Source organism: Sycon ciliatum, chromosome 7 (genome assembly GCF_964019385.1).
Source record: "Sycon ciliatum chromosome 7, ocSycCili1.1, whole genome shotgun sequence".
In the NCBI taxonomy this organism is placed as follows: Eukaryota; Metazoa; Porifera; class Calcarea; order Leucosolenida; family Sycettidae; genus Sycon; species Sycon ciliatum.
Window position 1 is genome coordinate 5,487,297 of NC_088649.1, and position 23,576 is coordinate 5,510,872.

General features: G+C 45.9%; 1 long non-coding RNA gene across 4 annotated transcripts; it reads right to left on the reverse strand.

Moving 5' to 3' along the window:
- Positions 1 to 539: 539 nt before the first annotated feature.
- LOC135820816 (uncharacterized) lies at positions 540 to 22,527 on the reverse strand. 4 transcript variants are annotated; one of them, XR_010554209.1, is made up of 14 exons: positions 21,961 to 22,527; positions 19,964 to 20,121; positions 18,986 to 19,061; positions 18,363 to 18,526; positions 17,965 to 18,018; positions 12,360 to 12,517; positions 11,382 to 11,457; positions 10,759 to 10,922; positions 10,361 to 10,414; positions 4,756 to 4,913; positions 3,778 to 3,853; positions 3,155 to 3,318; positions 2,757 to 2,810; positions 540 to 745 (listed from the first exon to the last, which is right to left on the reverse strand). It is a non-coding gene; the product is annotated as an uncharacterized LOC135820816 (long non-coding RNA). The 4 variants fall into 4 exon arrangements; XR_010554208.1 differs by having other exon boundaries at positions 540 to 1,231; XR_010554210.1 differs by having other exon boundaries at positions 540 to 2,810; positions 22,122 to 22,527.
- Positions 22,528 to 23,576: the final 1,049 nt, after the last annotated feature.

Here is a 23,576-nt window from a genome sequence, read left to right on the forward strand (position 1 = left end):
GCTTGCATTTAATTGAGGGGTAGAAGATGAGTTTCAAGTTGTTGATTTTCGTCGCTCGGGGCACCATTGAAGCGATTCACAAGATGTATTAAAACAGGTTTTAGTCAAAATGTGTAATAATAGTGTCATTAATTCAGAGGAGCATGAGTGCACCTAGTTCCTGTTTCACTGCTGAAGAGAACGAAAGTGATGAAAACATGCTGGAATATGCATGATTTAGATAGATGTGTGACTGCTCTCTTATCCGAACATTCTTCTCATCTGAACCCCCTGGAGACAGCCCGCGTCCCGAGGGGTGGGGATAATTGGCACTCTCCTGTACATCAAATTCTATTCTTAAATTATATACATATTGTAGAGCTCTTTCTGCTGCCGGGAATGAGAAACACATCCCAGGTAAGGATACGCCCCTCAAGGAAACACAGCTGGTGGATTCCAACAGTCAGGGGCGTCGCACACTGTACGGTCACTACGGTATTGACCGTACCACTTTTTGCCCCAGATACCCGTGAGTCAACAAAATACACTGATTTGGGATCTAAAATTCCAAAATTTTCGGCTCAGCCAACACTCCCCCACGAGTCAATTGTACTTCAGATGGCTGACCGTACCACACTAAAAAACATTCCGACGCCCCTGACAGTAGTATGAAACTCATACACAATCAATTAGAAATACTTTGGAGAATAAACCTTTGTTGGTGAAACAAAGTTGGGCGAGAGTATGATGTTCAAGTAAAACAATACTAAAGTGCCGTAACGTGAAGAAAGGAACGTAGCGCACAAGTTAATGAAGATAAATTCACATACAGAACACAATATGCCCAGATGTGGAAATTTAAGTCAAGATTAGCAGAATATACACACATGCAAACACACACACAAGCGTGTGCACACAAGCGTGTGCACACAAACGCAAACACACACACGCACGCACGCACGCACGCACGCACGCACACACACACACACTGTTGGCTGCTATAATGCGGTGGCAGCCTAGACAGAGGAAACAAAGTTTACACAAACAAATTCCTACTCTTTCTCTTTCTTTGTCTTCTTCTTCTTCCTCCTCATATTCAGTTCAAGGCAGGCTCTTCTATTTTTTTTGCTTCGGCCAACCTCGTTTTGGGATCTGACCCACTTTATTGGGGCAGTACAGGTACCCTGAACCTGAGAGTGTCCTTCTGATGTCATCGCTCTCCTACATTTTCTGCACGTCTATATTATTCTTTCTACGAGGACAGCAGAAGGACAGAAACAAAGACATCCACACCATTTTTAAGACTGCATCTTCCAAAGAACACATCAAAAAGCAAATTCTACACGCCAAGCATCGGTTCACGCCGTAACAAATCTCCACGCCATGAAAAATTCGATCGAATGCCTGGTGGGAGATGCTTTTTAAAAGGCTTGCATACACTTTTCACAAAAGACACCGGATTCGTACAAGAATATGTCAACTTCTAATCAAGGACTGTAATAAGTTCTGCCTTACGTATTATAGGGGAAGTCTGCTGAATTTTTTTTAATTTCAGGACCCATAGAGTTTGGGGCGCTGAGTCGAATGTTCTTTTCCGAGGAGGCGGCGGTCCATGGTTCGTCAGATACGCCTAATCGAAAATGAGCGAAAGCGAGCACGCAGTCTACCTGATCCAGGTGATAAGGTCACAGTGTGCAGCCAGGTAGCCACACCATCTATTTGTGTGCAAAATGGCCAATATTCGAAACGCGTTCGATTTGAGAACTATCTGTCGCAGCTTCTTCGTACCAAGAGCATTCGACTCACTGTTACAAGCCCTACGTACCCTGTGATTTTCAGCTCGGCAAAATTTGAGGATACCCCGTTTTTAGCCGTTTCCGAGTTGGACTTTTTACATCCGCTGGCTTCTGCGTGCATGCCATAGTCAACAAACATACGGGACATTACACTACAGTACTGCCGGGCGCCGAAGAACGGGGTCAGGGTTCTAGCCTAGCCCGTTCTTATTTTTGGCGAACACAGCAGTTTCGTTCATATTCGATGGTTCAGTCTTACATGTACATTTATGCAGAGTTATACGTCTGAGTGTACATCATATTCATATTGTACATCACGTTTCTACCTAGACCGTTCTTAAAAAATAGCGAAATCATAGCCTGGCCGTTCATCGGCGCCCGGCAGTACTGTAGTAGTAGTAGTACATGACTACACCCGCACTGCTGTGCTAGCGCTACGCGAGTCGTGTGGTAGATCTAAAATTAATGTACAAGAGACTAGTCAATACACGGACGTGTCATGTACTGCACCCGGTATGTAGTTAGAGAAGGTGTGCTCCTCCGGGCCGGTGATTGTGCTTTGAGAAGGAAATATTTTAGTTTTCCGCTTGGAATAGTCCAGCCTCATTTATGCTACAACGATGAGTCCACAACCGTGACAAGCGACAAAACCGCGAACAGCTCCCGGACCTAAAACGTTCAGATCCCGAAGTGTTGTGATCCTTGAATCGAAGAGTCGTGTCCGTGGTTCCAAGAACCTGCATTGTATATCCAATCGAGCAGCGTCCGAGCTATGTTTGCACCAAAAATCGTGAAATTTTCCACTGTATCATGGAAATGCCACACCCTACAGTCCCGCTGTTACCATATTTTACCGGTATAAGTCGACTTATTGAATTGAATTCAGTGCAAACAGGAATTTCGGATAATTGACCGTTTGGACAGTTGACATTCGGATAATCGGCATTCTACTGTAATCCTAGTGCATGCAATGAAACATACTTGACTGTTGGGAGTCTTGCTGCGTCAGTGCAAATTGGCAGTTAATGCTAGAAGCTGCAGTGAACAACATCACAAATAGAAAATAAAGAAAAGCAAATACAACTGAACTTTGATACTGGAAATTACAGATCTGCTGCCCGCATCCACATGTCCATATTCTACATGTGCGATTGATCCTGCAAGATCTTCACTGCCCGTCTAATTGAGGATGGCACCCCAAATAGAGCGGACCGCTTCTAAACCAATCAAAGACCCAGGTTGTTATACTCCAGCAACCGGGCAAAGACCTGTCACCCACCCATGACCCATCAGCCCATCTCCTTATGCTCATATTTTGGTGTAGTAGTTGAGCACCTGTCCTTCCTTCATCAAGTGGATATCCTAAGCATGTGACTTACCGCTAGTATATCTCTGCACATCCATCTTGACTGGTTGTCAAGTCCCTTTCCGGAGAGGTAGAGTGGATGGTAGGGTCAGTGCAGTCCTGGCCACGCCATGAGAAAGAAGACATTTTCCCATCAGGAGAAGGCCAACATCCTCCCTCTGGGTAGTGCCTTGATACCTGCAGTGCAGTGCAGTAACATTAAACTGCAATTGAAACTGTCTCCATGCCATTGTTAAGCCCAGTTCACATTCGACGGGGCGCAACGGGACGCGACATAAGGATCGACGGGAAACGCCGGGACGGTCACCCCGTCACGGACTGTGCCTTATGACTCGCACCATTCGCTGTTGAACATCGCAAAGACTGGAGCATGTCGTGTCGTACGAATTGTACAAGATTTTACAGCTCACCCCAGCCGTCACAGGCCCTTACGTCCCGTACCGTCAGCGTTGCGTCGAAAGAGAACTAGGCTTTAGAAAGATTACGTGTTGGTATGTGCTCCTAATTACACACAAATATACAAAAGGTATATAAAGAGAAAGCATGATCCACCCCATCATTGACACCAACAGCCCGGCACAAGAGCAGCAGCACCTGCATTCTATTAACCCAAAGTTCATCTGCGAATATACTCACAGAGTCGTCTCCTTTACTGTGCCCGACCTTGGAAGAAAACAACACAGCAACGTAGTGTTGGTTTCGGTGAGGGCTTCTACGTTCACATGAACACACAGAAAAGCACAATATATTTCCAAACAGACGCCAACTAGTATAACCAAACAGCAACGACAACACCACAAAGACCTAACAGTCTCTTGAGCACAAAGTGTCTGGGATAAAAAAAGAGCAGAAGTTCACCATCGACACTGGTATTATAAAACTTTCTACAGCTGCTGCAGAGGCAGCAGCAGGGTTCTAGTGCCCGGACCCAAAGCTCATCTGAGAATTTTCGCCATTGATACAAAGCAACGACCATGGTAGCAGCAGAGAGTAACAGCAGCAGCCGTTTGAGCAGCAGTATCAGCAGTCTCCAGCTTCAAGGGATTGACCTAGCAAATTTTACAGTAACATGAAAAGTGCAACTGCACTCTTTCCGGCACCAAATATGCCATGCTGTCCCCCGCTGCAAAATAGAGGACAACTCTCAACTGTCGCCAACACCTTGGCCCAGAGGGAGTCTTTCCTTCGACATTCGCCCCGGCCAAAGAAGGTCAAAACCCAAGTGGTGTAATCATGTATCTGCTTCTCCTATCGAGACACTGGCAAGGCTTGTATAGGCTTGATAAATTGATAATACTGTATGCATATAACAAAGGCAAACGCACAAACTCACGTCCATGCACATGTGCACGGACGGTGTCGTCGGCGTACACACACACACACACACACGCGCGCGTGCCCACGCATGCACAGGACAAAGGCATGTGCAAAGGAGCATGCTCATAAAAGCACAGGACAGGCACACGACTGATCTACGGATGTATCACGACATTGAAGGGACGGAGCTTGCAGCAAGCCTTCACCCTCTGCAGATTCCTGAAATACATAAATACATGTCAGCAGTAAATAGTTGCAGCATAAACATTTCCACGGGGACTGTGCAGCTTCACTAACCTTAACTTCAGTCTCCCCAGAATGCAGCAATCAGACAACGGCTACGAAGAGGTGCAGGAAATTTGAACAACTGTTTCAAAAGCAGTCCTCCAAGCCTTCTGCACCAACAGGTGATTCAGTTCGTGCTCTTATACCATCCTGGCAGGTAGAGACATTTTCTAATAACACGAAGAGCACAATCATCAAGGTGGGCAAATCCTCAAGAGAGAGTGCACCCTAACTTACACTACAAATCATTTACTGGACACTACTGGACAGAGCGTCCAGTCCATTCAGTCCAGGGGAGAAGAGGCAAAGGCATAGGGCTCCTGAGAAGATGAAAGGGCAACACATTATCATTACTACATTAATTTTATTATTGGGGGCAGACGTCTTCTCTGTAAAATATGAGGACGAAAGGCACATCAGTACTCACATCCCTGCTCATATCACTGCTCATCCCTGTCCTCTACGAGGGCAATGCATTTAGGGCTGAAACAAGTATACAGATAACTCGCAAACCGATCGTTTAAAGAGCGCAATCGATAATCGTTAGGGTTCAAAGCGAATGCAAACGATTTTTTATGCATGCATACCAGTGGCAGTATTCTAGCCCTTGCACTCCATCCAATTGTGGATACGAGTGCAATCGTGTACTTTCAAGCGCAGTAATATTGATGCGTGGCTATGAAAGAGATCGGGAGTCAAGACGGTATCTTTTTGATTGATTCGTTGCGGAAGTTGGTGATAAGAGCTTCAAGCCAAAGGGTGACGACAAGCCTGATTCTTCGTTCTAGAAACAACAACATGAACTCCTCTAGTTCATATTGATAAAGCCTAGTTCAAATTCGACGGGACGCGGCGTAAGGATCGATGGGAAGCGACAGGACGGTCTGACGGCGTCCAATGTGAACACCAGGAACGGGAACGCAACCATACTACCGTACGGATCGGGAAGTGTTGGAACAGTTCAACTTTTCATACCGTAGACGGGCATAGACGGAGACGCAAGCGTACAAAACGGCTGCATTTTGAGTGAGAACAGGAGGCGGCGTCGTGCGCCATCCACTCCCGATTCGTACTGGGAAATTTTTAGGATTTCGAACACTGCGCTTCCCATGATAACTCGCAGAATGGCTAACACGACTTGAGTTGAATTTTAGCAAGATAAGATCTCATGTCACTTATGGTACTTAGGGATAGTTTAGGAGAATGACAGATGAACTGTTTTATCATTTCCTAGGGCTACTATTCGAATGGCACAACTTTCAGGGCTACTTTTTTGTCTCCATGAAAAACTGGTATTGTGAATTTGATTTCGCTTCATTCAAGGAGAAATAATTGAAAAGAAGTCCCGAAAAACAAGAAATTAGGTCCGAAAGTCACCCCGTCACGGACTGTGCCTTATGACTCGCGCCGTTCGCTGGAGAACATCGCAACGACTGCAGCATGTCGTGTCGTACGAATCGTAAAAGGTTTTACAGCTCACCCCAGCCGTCCCGACAGGCCCTTACGTCCTGTACCGTCAGTGTTACGTCGAATGTGAACTAGGCTTTAGACCAGTCAGATGTCTACAGGTGTCGACACAATTGCCTGAAATGTTTACAGAATACACTACACTGAGCGGTAGCCTGGGTATATTTAGAGTGTTTGACTGGTGGCCACAGCTAATGTAGCAAAGGCATCATGGAATTTCTTCATAGTCTTGTGTTCGAGGTGCACGACTACAGCCGGAAAGAATCTATAATTATGAACCAACAATTATAATTGATCTCAATGTCTCAGTACTCATACTCCTTGTCAGTTTTGTGCTAGATTGTGCACGTCTGACTATTCGAAATCTGGTTTAGTTGGTGGACTCGATTGCATAACTTGTGCCCACATTTTTCTATGTTACAATGATATTCATCGCTAAAGAGATTGGTTGATCGCTTGGAGTTATTGAATGATCGTTTCAGCCCTAATTTATTTTCACCCTGGCCACAGCACTAGGCGAAATTCTCTGACACGGCCTTTACCTGCATCCACTGCTCTTTCGCATCACGACGAAGGACATGCAGGGGTTCTCTCTGAGCAGAGGAAAGTAGCCATCGCCACCACCACCATCACCATTCACCGACAATACTAGAGAGACTATTTTCCCCGTCGTGGGTACTTCCAATAAAGTAATTCCACTTACATAGGTACCGTCAGCGGCGCCACCATGTTCCCAACAGTGTATTCCTATCGTGGGTACTTCCACGGGCAATAAATTCGGCTCGTGCTGTCACTCGCAAGCCATACCTCCCTTGCGCGAATTGCCTCTGCAAACAAAATTATTTCAATGATTGGATTAATTCAGTTCTTTTCGCTCGTGCACGTCACGCCGGGTGCACTGGGCGCGGCCCATCTCCGCCCGTACATTGTTTCATCTTGTTTCATCTTGTTTCATCTTGTTTCATTCGCGGCCCATCTACGCCCGTACTTCGAGTTTCATTTTGGTTTCATCTTGTTTCATCTTGTTTCATCTTGTTTCATTTTGTTTCATTTCGTTTCATCAAGGAGGGGGCTAATCTTCTCGCAGAAAAGGGGGAAAAGGGGAGAAAAAGGGGGAAAAAGAGGGGGAAAAGAAGAGCGGGAAATTGAAAAAGAGGGGGTAAAGAATGGCGGGAAAAGGAAAAAGAGGGGGAAAAGGATGGCGGGAAGCATCCACCGTTTGAATGTGCATACATCTAAAGTGAGGCTATTTCCAGGCTCTGCACAAGTACACGTCCACCACGGCCTCTCGCAGCCTCCTCCTCTTCCTCCCTCCCCCCCCCCCCCCATCACACACAATGTGCTGATTATCCTCCAATGTCAACTATCCAAATGATTAATTATCCAAAATAATTGCTTGCATTTAATTGAGGGGTAGAAGATGAGTTTCAAGTTGTTGATTTTCGTCGCTCGGGGCACCATTGAAGCGATTCACAAGATGTATTAAAACAGGTTTTAGTCAAAATGTGTAATAATAGTGTCATTAATTCAGAGGAGCATGAGTGCACCTAGTTCCTGTTTCACTGCTGAAGAGAACGAAAGTGATGAAAACATGCTGGAATATGCATGATTTAGATAGATGTGTGACTGCTCTCTTATCCGAACATTCTTCTCATCTGAACCCCCTGGAGACAGCCCGCGTCCCGAGGGGTGGGGATAATTGGCACTCTCCTGTACATCAAATTCTATTCTTAAATTATATACATATTGTAGAGCTCTTTCTGCTGCCGGGAATGAGAAACACATCCCAGGTAAGGATACGCCCCTCAAGGAAACACAGCTGGTGGATTCCAACAGTCAGGGGCGTCGCACACTGTACGGTCACTACGGTATTGACCGTACCACTTTTTGCCCCAGATACCCGTGAGTCAACAAAATACACTGATTTGGGATCTAAAATTCCAAAATTTTCGGCTCAGCCAACACTCCCCCACGAGTCAATTGTACTTCAGATGGCTGACCGTACCACACTAAAAAACATTCCGACGCCCCTGACAGTAGTATGAAACTCATACACAATCAATTAGAAATACTTTGGAGAATAAACCTTTGTTGGTGAAACAAAGTTGGGCGAGAGTATGATGTTCAAGTAAAACAATACTAAAGTGCCGTAACGTGAAGAAAGGAACGTAGCGCACAAGTTAATGAAGATAAATTCACATACAGAACACAATATGCCCAGATGTGGAAATTTAAGTCAAGATTAGCAGAATATACACACATGCAAACACACACACAAGCGTGTGCACACAAGCGTGTGCACACAAACGCAAACACACACACGCACGCACGCACGCACGCACGCACGCACACACACACACACTGTTGGCTGCTATAATGCGGTGGCAGCCTAGACAGAGGAAACAAAGTTTACACAAACAAATTCCTACTCTTTCTCTTTCTTTGTCTTCTTCTTCTTCCTCCTCATATTCAGTTCAAGGCAGGCTCTTCTATTTTTTTTGCTTCGGCCAACCTCGTTTTGGGATCTGACCCACTTTATTGGGGCAGTACAGGTACCCTGAACCTGAGAGTGTCCTTCTGATGTCATCGCTCTCCTACATTTTCTGCACGTCTATATTATTCTTTCTACGAGGACAGCAGAAGGACAGAAACAAAGACATCCACACCATTTTTAAGACTGCATCTTCCAAAGAACACATCAAAAAGCAAATTCTACACGCCAAGCATCGGTTCACGCCGTAACAAATCTCCACGCCATGAAAAATTCGATCGAATGCCTGGTGGGAGATGCTTTTTAAAAGGCTTGCATACACTTTTCACAAAAGACACCGGATTCGTACAAGAATATGTCAACTTCTAATCAAGGACTGTAATAAGTTCTGCCTTACGTATTATAGGGGAAGTCTGCTGAATTTTTTTTAATTTCAGGACCCATAGAGTTTGGGGCGCTGAGTCGAATGTTCTTTTCCGAGGAGGCGGCGGTCCATGGTTCGTCAGATACGCCTAATCGAAAATGAGCGAAAGCGAGCACGCAGTCTACCTGATCCAGGTGATAAGGTCACAGTGTGCAGCCAGGTAGCCACACCATCTATTTGTGTGCAAAATGGCCAATATTCGAAACGCGTTCGATTTGAGAACTATCTGTCGCAGCTTCTTCGTACCAAGAGCATTCGACTCACTGTTACAAGCCCTACGTACCCTGTGATTTTCAGCTCGGCAAAATTTGAGGATACCCCGTTTTTAGCCGTTTCCGAGTTGGACTTTTTACATCCGCTGGCTTCTGCGTGCATGCCATAGTCAACAAACATACGGGACATTACACTACAGTACTGCCGGGCGCCGAAGAACGGGGTCAGGGTTCTAGCCTAGCCCGTTCTTATTTTTGGCGAACACAGCAGTTTCGTTCATATTCGATGGTTCAGTCTTACATGTACATTTATGCAGAGTTATACGTCTGAGTGTACATCATATTCATATTGTACATCACGTTTCTACCTAGACCGTTCTTAAAAAATAGCGAAATCATAGCCTGGCCGTTCATCGGCGCCCGGCAGTACTGTAGTAGTAGTAGTACATGACTACACCCGCACTGCTGTGCTAGCGCTACGCGAGTCGTGTGGTAGATCTAAAATTAATGTACAAGAGACTAGTCAATACACGGACGTGTCATGTACTGCACCCGGTATGTAGTTAGAGAAGGTGTGCTCCTCCGGGCCGGTGATTGTGCTTTGAGAAGGAAATATTTTAGTTTTCCGCTTGGAATAGTCCAGCCTCATTTATGCTACAACGATGAGTCCACAACCGTGACAAGCGACAAAACCGCGAACAGCTCCCGGACCTAAAACGTTCAGATCCCGAAGTGTTGTGATCCTTGAATCGAAGAGTCGTGTCCGTGGTTCCAAGAACCTGCATTGTATATCCAATCGAGCAGCGTCCGAGCTATGTTTGCACCAAAAATCGTGAAATTTTCCACTGTATCATGGAAATGCCACACCCTACAGTCCCGCTGTTACCATATTTTACCGGTATAAGTCGACTTATTGAATTGAATTCAGTGCAAACAGGAATTTCGGATAATTGACCGTTTGGACAGTTGACATTCGGATAATCGGCATTCTACTGTAATCCTAGTGCATGCAATGAAACATACTTGACTGTTGGGAGTCTTGCTGCGTCAGTGCAAATTGGCAGTTAATGCTAGAAGCTGCAGTGAACAACATCACAAATAGAAAATAAAGAAAAGCAAATACAACTGAACTTTGATACTGGAAATTACAGATCTGCTGCCCGCATCCACATGTCCATATTCTACATGTGCGATTGATCCTGCAAGATCTTCACTGCCCGTCTAATTGAGGATGGCACCCCAAATAGAGCGGACCGCTTCTAAACCAATCAAAGACCCAGGTTGTTATACTCCAGCAACCGGGCAAAGACCTGTCACCCACCCATGACCCATCAGCCCATCTCCTTATGCTCATATTTTGGTGTAGTAGTTGAGCACCTGTCCTTCCTTCATCAAGTGGATATCCTAAGCATGTGACTTACCGCTAGTATATCTCTGCACATCCATCTTGACTGGTTGTCAAGTCCCTTTCCGGAGAGGTAGAGTGGATGGTAGGGTCAGTGCAGTCCTGGCCACGCCATGAGAAAGAAGACATTTTCCCATCAGGAGAAGGCCAACATCCTCCCTCTGGGTAGTGCCTTGATACCTGCAGTGCAGTGCAGTAACATTAAACTGCAATTGAAACTGTCTCCATGCCATTGTTAAGCCCAGTTCACATTCGACGGGGCGCAACGGGACGCGACATAAGGATCGACGGGAAACGCCGGGACGGTCACCCCGTCACGGACTGTGCCTTATGACTCGCACCATTCGCTGTTGAACATCGCAAAGACTGGAGCATGTCGTGTCGTACGAATTGTACAAGATTTTACAGCTCACCCCAGCCGTCACAGGCCCTTACGTCCCGTACCGTCAGCGTTGCGTCGAAAGAGAACTAGGCTTTAGAAAGATTACGTGTTGGTATGTGCTCCTAATTACACACAAATATACAAAAGGTATATAAAGAGAAAGCATGATCCACCCCATCATTGACACCAACAGCCCGGCACAAGAGCAGCAGCACCTGCATTCTATTAACCCAAAGTTCATCTGCGAATATACTCACAGAGTCGTCTCCTTTACTGTGCCCGACCTTGGAAGAAAACAACACAGCAACGTAGTGTTGGTTTCGGTGAGGGCTTCTACGTTCACATGAACACACAGAAAAGCACAATATATTTCCAAACAGACGCCAACTAGTATAACCAAACAGCAACGACAACACCACAAAGACCTAACAGTCTCTTGAGCACAAAGTGTCTGGGATAAAAAAAGAGCAGAAGTTCACCATCGACACTGGTATTATAAAACTTTCTACAGCTGCTGCAGAGGCAGCAGCAGGGTTCTAGTGCCCGGACCCAAAGCTCATCTGAGAATTTTCGCCATTGATACAAAGCAACGACCATGGTAGCAGCAGAGAGTAACAGCAGCAGCCGTTTGAGCAGCAGTATCAGCAGTCTCCAGCTTCAAGGGATTGACCTAGCAAATTTTACAGTAACATGAAAAGTGCAACTGCACTCTTTCCGGCACCAAATATGCCATGCTGTCCCCCGCTGCAAAATAGAGGACAACTCTCAACTGTCGCCAACACCTTGGCCCAGAGGGAGTCTTTCCTTCGACATTCGCCCCGGCCAAAGAAGGTCAAAACCCAAGTGGTGTAATCATGTATCTGCTTCTCCTATCGAGACACTGGCAAGGCTTGTATAGGCTTGATAAATTGATAATACTGTATGCATATAACAAAGGCAAACGCACAAACTCACGTCCATGCACATGTGCACGGACGGTGTCGTCGGCGTACACACACACACACACACACGCGCGCGTGCCCACGCATGCACAGGACAAAGGCATGTGCAAAGGAGCATGCTCATAAAAGCACAGGACAGGCACACGACTGATCTACGGATGTATCACGACATTGAAGGGACGGAGCTTGCAGCAAGCCTTCACCCTCTGCAGATTCCTGAAATACATAAATACATGTCAGCAGTAAATAGTTGCAGCATAAACATTTCCACGGGGACTGTGCAGCTTCACTAACCTTAACTTCAGTCTCCCCAGAATGCAGCAATCAGACAACGGCTACGAAGAGGTGCAGGAAATTTGAACAACTGTTTCAAAAGCAGTCCTCCAAGCCTTCTGCACCAACAGGTGATTCAGTTCGTGCTCTTATACCATCCTGGCAGGTAGAGACATTTTCTAATAACACGAAGAGCACAATCATCAAGGTGGGCAAATCCTCAAGAGAGAGTGCACCCTAACTTACACTACAAATCATTTACTGGACACTACTGGACAGAGCGTCCAGTCCATTCAGTCCAGGGGAGAAGAGGCAAAGGCATAGGGCTCCTGAGAAGATGAAAGGGCAACACATTATCATTACTACATTAATTTTATTATTGGGGGCAGACGTCTTCTCTGTAAAATATGAGGACGAAAGGCACATCAGTACTCACATCCCTGCTCATATCACTGCTCATCCCTGTCCTCTACGAGGGCAATGCATTTAGGGCTGAAACAAGTATACAGATAACTCGCAAACCGATCGTTTAAAGAGCGCAATCGATAATCGTTAGGGTTCAAAGCGAATGCAAACGATTTTTTATGCATGCATACCAGTGGCAGTATTCTAGCCCTTGCACTCCATCCAATTGTGGATACGAGTGCAATCGTGTACTTTCAAGCGCAGTAATATTGATGCGTGGCTATGAAAGAGATCGGGAGTCAAGACGGTATCTTTTTGATTGATTCGTTGCGGAAGTTGGTGATAAGAGCTTCAAGCCAAAGGGTGACGACAAGCCTGATTCTTCGTTCTAGAAACAACAACATGAACTCCTCTAGTTCATATTGATAAAGCCTAGTTCAAATTCGACGGGACGCGGCGTAAGGATCGATGGGAAGCGACAGGACGGTCTGACGGCGTCCAATGTGAACACCAGGAACGGGAACGCAACCATACTACCGTACGGATCGGGAAGTGTTGGAACAGTTCAACTTTTCATACCGTAGACGGGCATAGACGGAGACGCAAGCGTACAAAACGGCTGCATTTTGAGTGAGAACAGGAGGCGGCGTCGTGCGCCATCCACTCCCGATTCGTACTGGGAAATTTTTAGGATTTCGAACACTGCGCTTCCCATGATAACTCGCAGAATGGCTAACACGACTTGAGTTGAATTTTAGCAAGATAAGATCTCATGTCACTTATGGTACTTAGGGATAGTTTAGGAGAATGACAGATGAACTGTTTTATCATTTCCTAGGGCTACTATTCGAATGGCACAACTTTCAGGGCTACTTTTTTGTCTCCATGAAAAACTGGTATTGTGAATTTGATTTCGCTTCATTCAAGGAGAAATAATTGAAAAGAAGTCCCGAAAAACAAGAAATTAGGTCCGAAAGTCACCCCGTCACGGACTGTGCCTTATGACTCGCGCCGTTCGCTGGAGAACATCGCAACGACTGCAGCATGTCGTGTCGTACGAATCGTAAAAGGTTTTACAGCTCACCCCAGCCGTCCCGACAGGCCCTTACGTCCTGTACCGTCAGTGTTACGTCGAATGTGAACTAGGCTTTAGACCAGTCAGATGTCTACAGGTGTCGACACAATTGCCTGAAATGTTTACAGAATACACTACACTGAGCGGTAGCCTGGGTATATTTAGAGTGTTTGACTGGTGGCCACAGCTAATGTAGCAAAGGCATCATGGAATTTCTTCATAGTCTTGTGTTCGAGGTGCACGACTACAGCCGGAAAGAATCTATAATTATGAACCAACAATTATAATTGATCTCAATGTCTCAGTACTCATACTCCTTGTCAGTTTTGTGCTAGATTGTGCACGTCTGACTATTCGAAATCTGGTTTAGTTGGTGGACTCGATTGCATAACTTGTGCCCACATTTTTCTATGTTACAATGATATTCATCGCTAAAGAGATTGGTTGATCGCTTGGAGTTATTGAATGATCGTTTCAGCCCTAATTTATTTTCACCCTGGCCACAGCACTAGGCGAAATTCTCTGACACGGCCTTTACCTGCATCCACTGCTCTTTCGCATCACGACGAAGGACATGCAGGGGTTCTCTCTGAGCAGAGGAAAGTAGCCATCGCCACCACCACCATCACCATTCACCGACAATACTAGAGAGACTATTTTCCCCGTCGTGGGTACTTCCAATAAAGTAATTCCACTTACATAGGTACCGTCAGCGGCGCCACCATGTTCCCAACAGTGTATTCCTATCGTGGGTACTTCCACGGGCAATAAATTCGGCTCGTGCTGTCACTCGCAAGCCATACCTCCCTTGCGCGAATTGCCTCTGCAAACAAAATTATTTCAATGATTGGATTAATTCAGTTCTTTTCGCTCGTGCACGTCACGCCGGGTGCACTGGGCGCGGCCCATCTCCGCCCGTACATTGTTTCATCTTGTTTCATCTTGTTTCATCTTGTTTCATTCGCGGCCCATCTACGCCCGTACTTCGAGTTTCATTTTGGTTTCATCTTGTTTCATCTTGTTTCATCTTGTTTCATTTTGTTTCATTTCGTTTCATCAAGGAGGGGGCTAATCTTCTCGCAGAAAAGGGGGAAAAGGGGAGAAAAAGGGGGAAAAAGAGGGGGAAAAGAAGAGCGGGAAATTGAAAAAGAGGGGGTAAAGAATGGCGGGAAAAGGAAAAAGAGGGGGAAAAGGATGGCGGGAAGCATCCACCGTTTGAATGTGCATACATCTAAAGTGAGGCTATTTCCAGGCTCTGCACAAGTACACGTCCACCACGGCCTCTCGCAGCCTCCTCCTCTTCCTCCCTCCCCCCCCCCCCCCATCACACACAATGTGCTGATTATCCTCCAATGTCAACTATCCAAATGATTAATTATCCAAAATAATTGCTTGCATTTAATTGAGGGGTAGAAGATGAGTTTCAAGTTGTTGATTTTCGTCGCTCGGGGCACCATTGAAGCGATTCACAAGATGTATTAAAACAGGTTTTAGTCAAAATGTGTAATAATAGTGTCATTAATTCAGAGGAGCATGAGTGCACCTAGTTCCTGTTTCACTGCTGAAGAGAACGAAAGTGATGAAAACATGCTGGAATATGCATGATTTAGATAGATGTGTGACTGCTCTCTTATCCGAACATTCTTCTCATCTGAACCCCCTGGAGACAGCCCGCGTCCCGAGGGGTGGGGATAATTGGCACTCTCCTGTACATCAAATTCTATTCTTAAATTATATACATATTGTAGAGCTCTTTCTGCTGCCGGGAATGAGAAACACATCCCAGGTAAGGATACGCCCCTCAAGGAAACACAGCTGGTGGATTCCAACAGTCAGGGGCGTCGCACACTGTACGGTCACTACGGTATTGACCGTACCACTTTTTGCCCCAGATACCCGTGAGTCAACAAAATACACTGATTTGGGATCTAAAATTCCAAAATTTTCGGCTCAGCCAACACTCCCCCACGAGTCAATTGTACTTCAGATGGCTGACCGTACCACACTAAAAAACATTCCGACGCCCCTGACAGTAGTATGAAACTCATACACAATCAATTAGAAATACTTTGGAGAATAAACCTTTGTTGGTGAAACAAAGTTGGGCGAGAGTATGATGTTCAAGTAAAACAATACTAAAGTGCCGTAACGTGAAGAAAGGAACGTAGCGCACAAGTTAATGAAGATAAATTCACATACAGAACACAATATGCCCAGATGTGGAAATTTAAGTCAAGATTAGCAGAATATACACACATGCAAACACACACACAAGCGTGTGCACACAAGCGTGTGCACACAAACGCAAACACACACACGCACGCACGCACGCACGCACGCACGCACACACACACACACTGTTGGCTGCTATAATGCGGTGGCAGCCTAGACAGAGGAAACAAAGTTTACACAAACAAATTCCTACTCTTTCTCTTTCTTTGTCTTCTTCTTCTTCCTCCTCATATTCAGTTCAAGGCAGGCTCTTCTATTTTTTTTGCTTCGGCCAACCTCGTTTTGGGATCTGACCCACTTTATTGGGGCAGTACAGGTACCCTGAACCTGAGAGTGTCCTTCTGATGTCATCGCTCTCCTACATTTTCTGCACGTCTATATTATTCTTTCTACGAGGACAGCAGAAGGACAGAAACAAAGACATCCACACCATTTTTAAGACTGCATCTTCCAAAGAACACATCAAAAAGCAAATTCTACACGCCAAGCATCGGTTCACGCCGTAACAAATCTCCACGCCATGAAAAATTCGATCGAATGCCTGGTGGGAGATGCTTTTTAAAAGGCTTGCATACACTTTTCACAAAAGACACCGGATTCGTACAAGAATATGTCAACTTCTAATCAAGGACTGTAATAAGTTCTGCCTTACGTATTATAGGGGAAGTCTGCTGAATTTTTTTTAATTTCAGGACCCATAGAGTTTGGGGCGCTGAGTCGAATGTTCTTTTCCGAGGAGGCGGCGGTCCATGGTTCGTCAGATACGCCTAATCGAAAATGAGCGAAAGCGAGCACGCAGTCTACCTGATCCAGGTGATAAGGTCACAGTGTGCAGCCAGGTAGCCACACCATCTATTTGTGTGCAAAATGGCCAATATTCGAAACGCGTTCGATTTGAGAACTATCTGTCGCAGCTTCTTCGTACCAAGAGCATTCGACTCACTGTTACAAGCCCTACGTACCCTGTGATTTTCAGCTCGGCAAAATTTGAGGATACCCCGTTTTTAGCCGTTTCCGAGTTGGACTTTTTACATCCGCTGGCTTCTGCGTGCATGCCATAGTCAACAAACATACGGGACATTACACTACAGTACTGCCGGGCGCCGAAGAACGGGGTCAGGGTTCTAGCCTAGCCCGTTCTTATTTTTGGCGAACACAGCAGTTTCGTTCATATTCGATGGTTCAGTCTTACATGTACATTTATGCAGAGTTATACGTCTGAGTGTACATCATATTCATATTGTACATCACGTTTCTACCTAGACCGTTCTTAAAAAATAGCGAAATCATAGCCTGGCCGTTCATCGGCGCCCGGCAGTACTGTAGTAGTAGTAGTACATGACTACACCCGCACTGCTGTGCTAGCGCTACGCGAGTCGTGTGGTAGATCTAAAATTAATGTACAAGAGACTAGTCAATACACGGACGTGTCATGTACTGCACCCGGTATGTAGTTAGAGAAGGTGTGCTCCTCCGGGCCGGTGATTGTGCTTTGAGAAGGAAATATTTTAGTTTTCCGCTTGGAATAGTCCAGCCTCATTTATGCTACAACGATGAGTCCACAACCGTGACAAGCGACAAAACCGCGAACAGCTCCCGGACCTAAAACGTTCAGATCCCGAAGTGTTGTGATCCTTGAATCGAAGAGTCGTGTCCGTGGTTCCAAGAACCTGCATTGTATATCCAATCGAGCAGCGTCCGAGCTATGTTTGCACCAAAAATCGTGAAATTTTCCACTGTATCATGGAAATGCCACACCCTACAGTCCCGCTGTTACCATATTTTACCGGTATAAGTCGACTTATTGAATTGAATTCAGTGCAAACAGGAATTTCGGATAATTGACCGTTTGGACAGTTGACATTCGGATAATCGGCATTCTACTGTAATCCTAGTGCATGCAATGAAACATACTTGACTGTTGGGAGTCTTGCTGCGTCAGTGCAAATTGGCAGTTAATGCTAGAAGCTGCAGTGAACAACATCACAAATAGAAAATAAAGAAAAGCAAATACAACTGAACTTTGATACTGGAAATTACAGATCTGCTGCCCGCATCCACATGTCCATATTCTACATGTGCGATTGATCCTGCAAGATCTTCACTGCCCGTCTAATTGAGGATGGCACCCCAAATAGAGCGGACCGCTTCTAAACCAATCAAAGACCCAGGTTGTTATACTCCAGCAACCGGGCAAAGACCTGTCACCCACCCATGACCCATCAGCCCATCTCCTTATGCTCATATTTTGGTGTAGTAGTTGAGCACCTGTCCTTCCTTCATCAAGTGGATATCCTAAGCATGTGACTTACCGCTAGTATATCTCTGCACATCCATCTTGACTGGTTGTCAAGTCCCTTTCCGGAGAGGTAGAGTGGATGGTAGGGTCAGTGCAGTCCTGGCCACGCCATGAGAAAGAAGACATTTTCCCATCAGGAGAAGGCCAACATCCTCCCTCTGGGTAGTGCCTTGATACCTGCAGTGCAGTGCAGTAACATTAAACTGCAATTGAAACTGTCTCCATGCCATTGTTAAGCCCAGTTCACATTCGACGGGGCGCAACGGGACGCGACATAAGGATCGACGGGAAACGCCGGGACGGTCACCCCGTCACGGACTGTGCCTTATGACTCGCACCATTCGCTGTTGAACATCGCAAAGACTGGAGCATGTCGTGTCGTACGAATTGTACAAGATTTTACAGCTCACCCCAGCCGTCACAGGCCCTTACGTCCCGTACCGTCAGCGTTGCGTCGAAAGAGAACTAGGCTTTAGAAAGATTACGTGTTGGTATGTGCTCCTAATTACACACAAATATACAAAAGGTATATAAAGAGAAAGCATGATCCACCCCATCATTGACACCAACAGCCCGGCACAAGAGCAGCAGCACCTGCATTCTATTAACCCAAAGTTCATCTGCGAATATACTCACAGAGTCGTCTCCTTTACTGTGCCCGACCTTGGAAGAAAACAACACAGCAACGTAGTGTTGGTTTCGGTGAGGGCTTCTACGTTCACATGAACACACAGAAAAGCACAATATATTTCCAAACAGACGCCAACTAGTATAACCAAACAGCAACGACAACACCACAAAGACCTAACAGTCTCTTGAGCACAAAGTGTCTGGGATAAAAAAAGAGCAGAAGTTCACCATCGACACTGGTATTATAAAACTTTCTACAGCTGCTGCAGAGGCAGCAGCAGGGTTCTAGTGCCCGGACCCAAAGCTCATCTGAGAATTTTCGCCATTGATACAAAGCAACGACCATGGTAGCAGCAGAGAGTAACAGCAGCAGCCGTTTGAGCAGCAGTATCAGCAGTCTCCAGCTTCAAGGGATTGACCTAGCAAATTTTACAGTAACATGAAAAGTGCAACTGCACTCTTTCCGGCACCAAATATGCCATGCTGTCCCCCGCTGCAAAATAGAGGACAACTCTCAACTGTCGCCAACACCTTGGCCCAGAGGGAGTCTTTCCTTCGACATTCGCCCCGGCCAAAGAAGGTCAAAACCCAAGTGGTGTAATCATGTATCTGCTTCTCCTATCGAGACACTGGCAAGGCTTGTATAGGCTTGATAAATTGATAATACTGTATGCATATAACAAAGGCAAACGCACAAACTCACGTCCATGCACATGTGCACGGACGGTGTCGTCGGCGTACACACACACACACACACACGCGCGCGTGCCCACGCATGCACAGGACAAAGGCATGTGCAAAGGAGCATGCTCATAAAAGCACAGGACAGGCACACGACTGATCTACGGATGTATCACGACATTGAAGGGACGGAGCTTGCAGCAAGCCTTCACCCTCTGCAGATTCCTGAAATACATAAATACATGTCAGCAGTAAATAGTTGCAGCATAAACATTTCCACGGGGACTGTGCAGCTTCACTAACCTTAACTTCAGTCTCCCCAGAATGCAGCAATCAGACAACGGCTACGAAGAGGTGCAGGAAATTTGAACAACTGTTTCAAAAGCAGTCCTCCAAGCCTTCTGCACCAACAGGTGATTCAGTTCGTGCTCTTATACCATCCTGGCAGGTAGAGACATTTTCTAATAACACGAAGAGCACAATCATCAAGGTGGGCAAATCCTCAAGAGAGAGTGCACCCTAACTTACACTACAAATCATTTACTGGACACTACTGGACAGAGCGTCCAGTCCATTCAGTCCAGGGGAGAAGAGGCAAAGGCATAGGGCTCCTGAGAAGATGAAAGGGCAACACATTATCATTACTACATTAATTTTATTATTGGGGGCAGACGTCTTCTCTGTAAAATATGAGGACGAAAGGCACATCAGTACTCACATCCCTGCTCATATCACTGCTCATCCCTGTCCTCTACGAGGGCAATGCATTTAGGGCTGAAACAAGTATACAGATAACTCGCAAACCGATCGTTTAAAGAGCGCAATCGATAATCGTTAGGGTTCAAAGCGAATGCAAACGATTTTTTATGCATGCATACCAGTGGCAGTATTCTAGCCCTTGCACTCCATCCAATTGTGGATACGAGTGCAATCGTGTACTTTCAAGCGCAGTAATATTGATGCGTGGCTATGAAAGAGATCGGGAGTCAAGACGGTATCTTTTTGATTGATTCGTTGCGGAAGTTGGTGATAAGAGCTTCAAGCCAAAGGGTGACGACAAGCCTGATTCTTCGTTCTAGAAACAACAACATGAACTCCTCTAGTTCATATTGATAAAGCCTAGTTCAAATTCGACGGGACGCGGCGTAAGGATCGATGGGAAGCGACAGGACGGTCTGACGGCGTCCAATGTGAACACCAGGAACGGGAACGCAACCATACTACCGTACGGATCGGGAAGTGTTGGAACAGTTCAACTTTTCATACCGTAGACGGGCATAGACGGAGACGCAAGCGTACAAAACGGCTGCATTTTGAGTGAGAACAGGAGGCGGCGTCGTGCGCCATCCACTCCCGATTCGTACTGGGAAATTTTTAGGATTTCGAACACTGCGCTTCCCATGATAACTCGCAGAATGGCTAACACGACTTGAGTTGAATTTTAGCAAGATAAGATCTCATGTCACTTATGGTACTTAGGGATAGTTTAGGAGAATGACAGATGAACTGTTTTATCATTTCCTAGGGCTACTATTCGAATGGCACAACTTTCAGGGCTACTTTTTTGTCTCCATGAAAAACTGGTATTGTGAATTTGATTTCGCTTCATTCAAGGAGAAATAATTGAAAAGAAGTCCCGAAAAACAAGAAATTAGGTCCGAAAGTCACCCCGTCACGGACTGTGCCTTATGACTCGCGCCGTTCGCTGGAGAACATCGCAACGACTGCAGCATGTCGTGTCGTACGAATCGTAAAAGGTTTTACAGCTCACCCCAGCCGTCCCGACAGGCCCTTACGTCCTGTACCGTCAGTGTTACGTCGAATGTGAACTAGGCTTTAGACCAGTCAGATGTCTACAGGTGTCGACACAATTGCCTGAAATGTTTACAGAATACACTACACTGAGCGGTAGCCTGGGTATATTTAGAGTGTTTGACTGGTGGCCACAGCTAATGTAGCAAAGGCATCATGGAATTTCTTCATAGTCTTGTGTTCGAGGTGCACGACTACAGCCGGAAAGAATCTATAATTATGAACCAACAATTATAATTGATCTCAATGTCTCAGTACTCATACTCCTTGTCAGTTTTGTGCTAGATTGTGCACGTCTGACTATTCGAAATCTGGTTTAGTTGGTGGACTCGATTGCATAACTTGTGCCCACATTTTTCTATGTTACAATGATATTCATCGCTAAAGAGATTGGTTGATCGCTTGGAGTTATTGAATGATCGTTTCAGCCCTAATTTATTTTCACCCTGGCCACAGCACTAGGCGAAATTCTCTGACACGGCCTTTACCTGCATCCACTGCTCTTTCGCATCACGACGAAGGACATGCAGGGGTTCTCTCTGAGCAGAGGAAAGTAGCCATCGCCACCACCACCATCACCATTCACCGACAATACTAGAGAGACTATTTTCCCCGTCGTGGGTACTTCCAATAAAGTAATTCCACTTACATAGGTACCGTCAGCGGCGCCACCATGTTCCCAACAGTGTATTCCTATCGTGGGTACTTCCACGGGCAATAAATTCGGCTCGTGCTGTCACTCGCAAGCCATACCTCCCTTGCGCGAATTGCCTCTGCAAACAAAATTATTTCAATGATTGGATTAATTCAGTTCTTTTCGCTCGTGCACGTCACGCCGGGTGCACTGGGCGCGGCCCATCTCCGCCCGTACATTGTTTCATCTTGTTTCATCTTGTTTCATCTTGTTTCATTCGCGGCCCATCTACGCCCGTACTTCGAGTTTCATTTTGGTTTCATCTTGTTTCATCTTGTTTCATCTTGTTTCATTTTGTTTCATTTCGTTTCATCTCGGCCCCATCTGCGCCCGTACATTGGCGTTTCATCTTGTTTCATCTTGTTTCATCTCGTTTCATCTCGTGTCATCTTGTTTCATCTGTTTCATCTGGGGGGAAGACGGGCCTGTCAACCTTGCGCGTTTACGTTTCACGGCATGCTAATGCCGTAATGGTCCCCATTGACAGTTGTAGAACATCGGTGCAGTACTGTCGCCTGTTACCGGTATATACCGTAACGGCGTTGGTCAGGGTGCAATTATTTTATCGCATGAGCCAGTCCGACTGGCATGTATATGTAGTGGTGGTGTTATTATAGCGTAACTTGTAGTTCCTTTCTTTCCGATAAATTAATTTATCCTTGGCTCTCTATCTGAGTTCAATCTTGGCTTAGTCTTGCACACCTGATGTTTCACTGCGTTGGTTCGCATCATACCTTACTGACCGGCAGCAGAGAGTTGTCACCAAGTCAAGCAGAGGTGCCTGTTATTTTGCCTCCAGAGGTGTACCTAAGGATCTATCCTTGGACCCGTCTTGTTCAATCTTGCTGTCCGCAAACTGCCGGAGTGTGTTGCTGATACCAAGGTCCGTCAGTTTGCTGTTGATCATATTCCGCCCAAAGTCTAAGGCGGTCCCAGCTAGTCTCCAATTGTCAATTGACAGCACTAGCATACCGCCTTCAGCCACGATCAAATACCTCGAATTCATGTTCGAAGAGCATCTTACGTACCGAGATCCTGGAACGCAAGATAGGCACTAAACTTGCTGTGTTCAGGAAAATCAAACACAATCTAACAACTGCTGCCACACGAGTCTTCTACTGTTCCTTCATTCAGGCCCAACTTGAATACGGCTCAAATGCATTTGCGCTGTCTCCAAGTCTCGCAAATGGACCGCATTACTCGTATCTCTAACCGTGCTGTTCGGATTGTCTTTGGCTACCCGAAGTACTACGATGCTTCTCTTGTACTAGCTAGGAACTATCTCGCTGCTGTCTCCCTTAGATATCAATTTCGCCTGTTTGTACTGGTGTTTCGAGCCCTCCATAAGTGGTGCAATCCACTGCTATCGACCTGCTTCCTCCCTCGCGCTGCCACTTCACAAACCTCAGC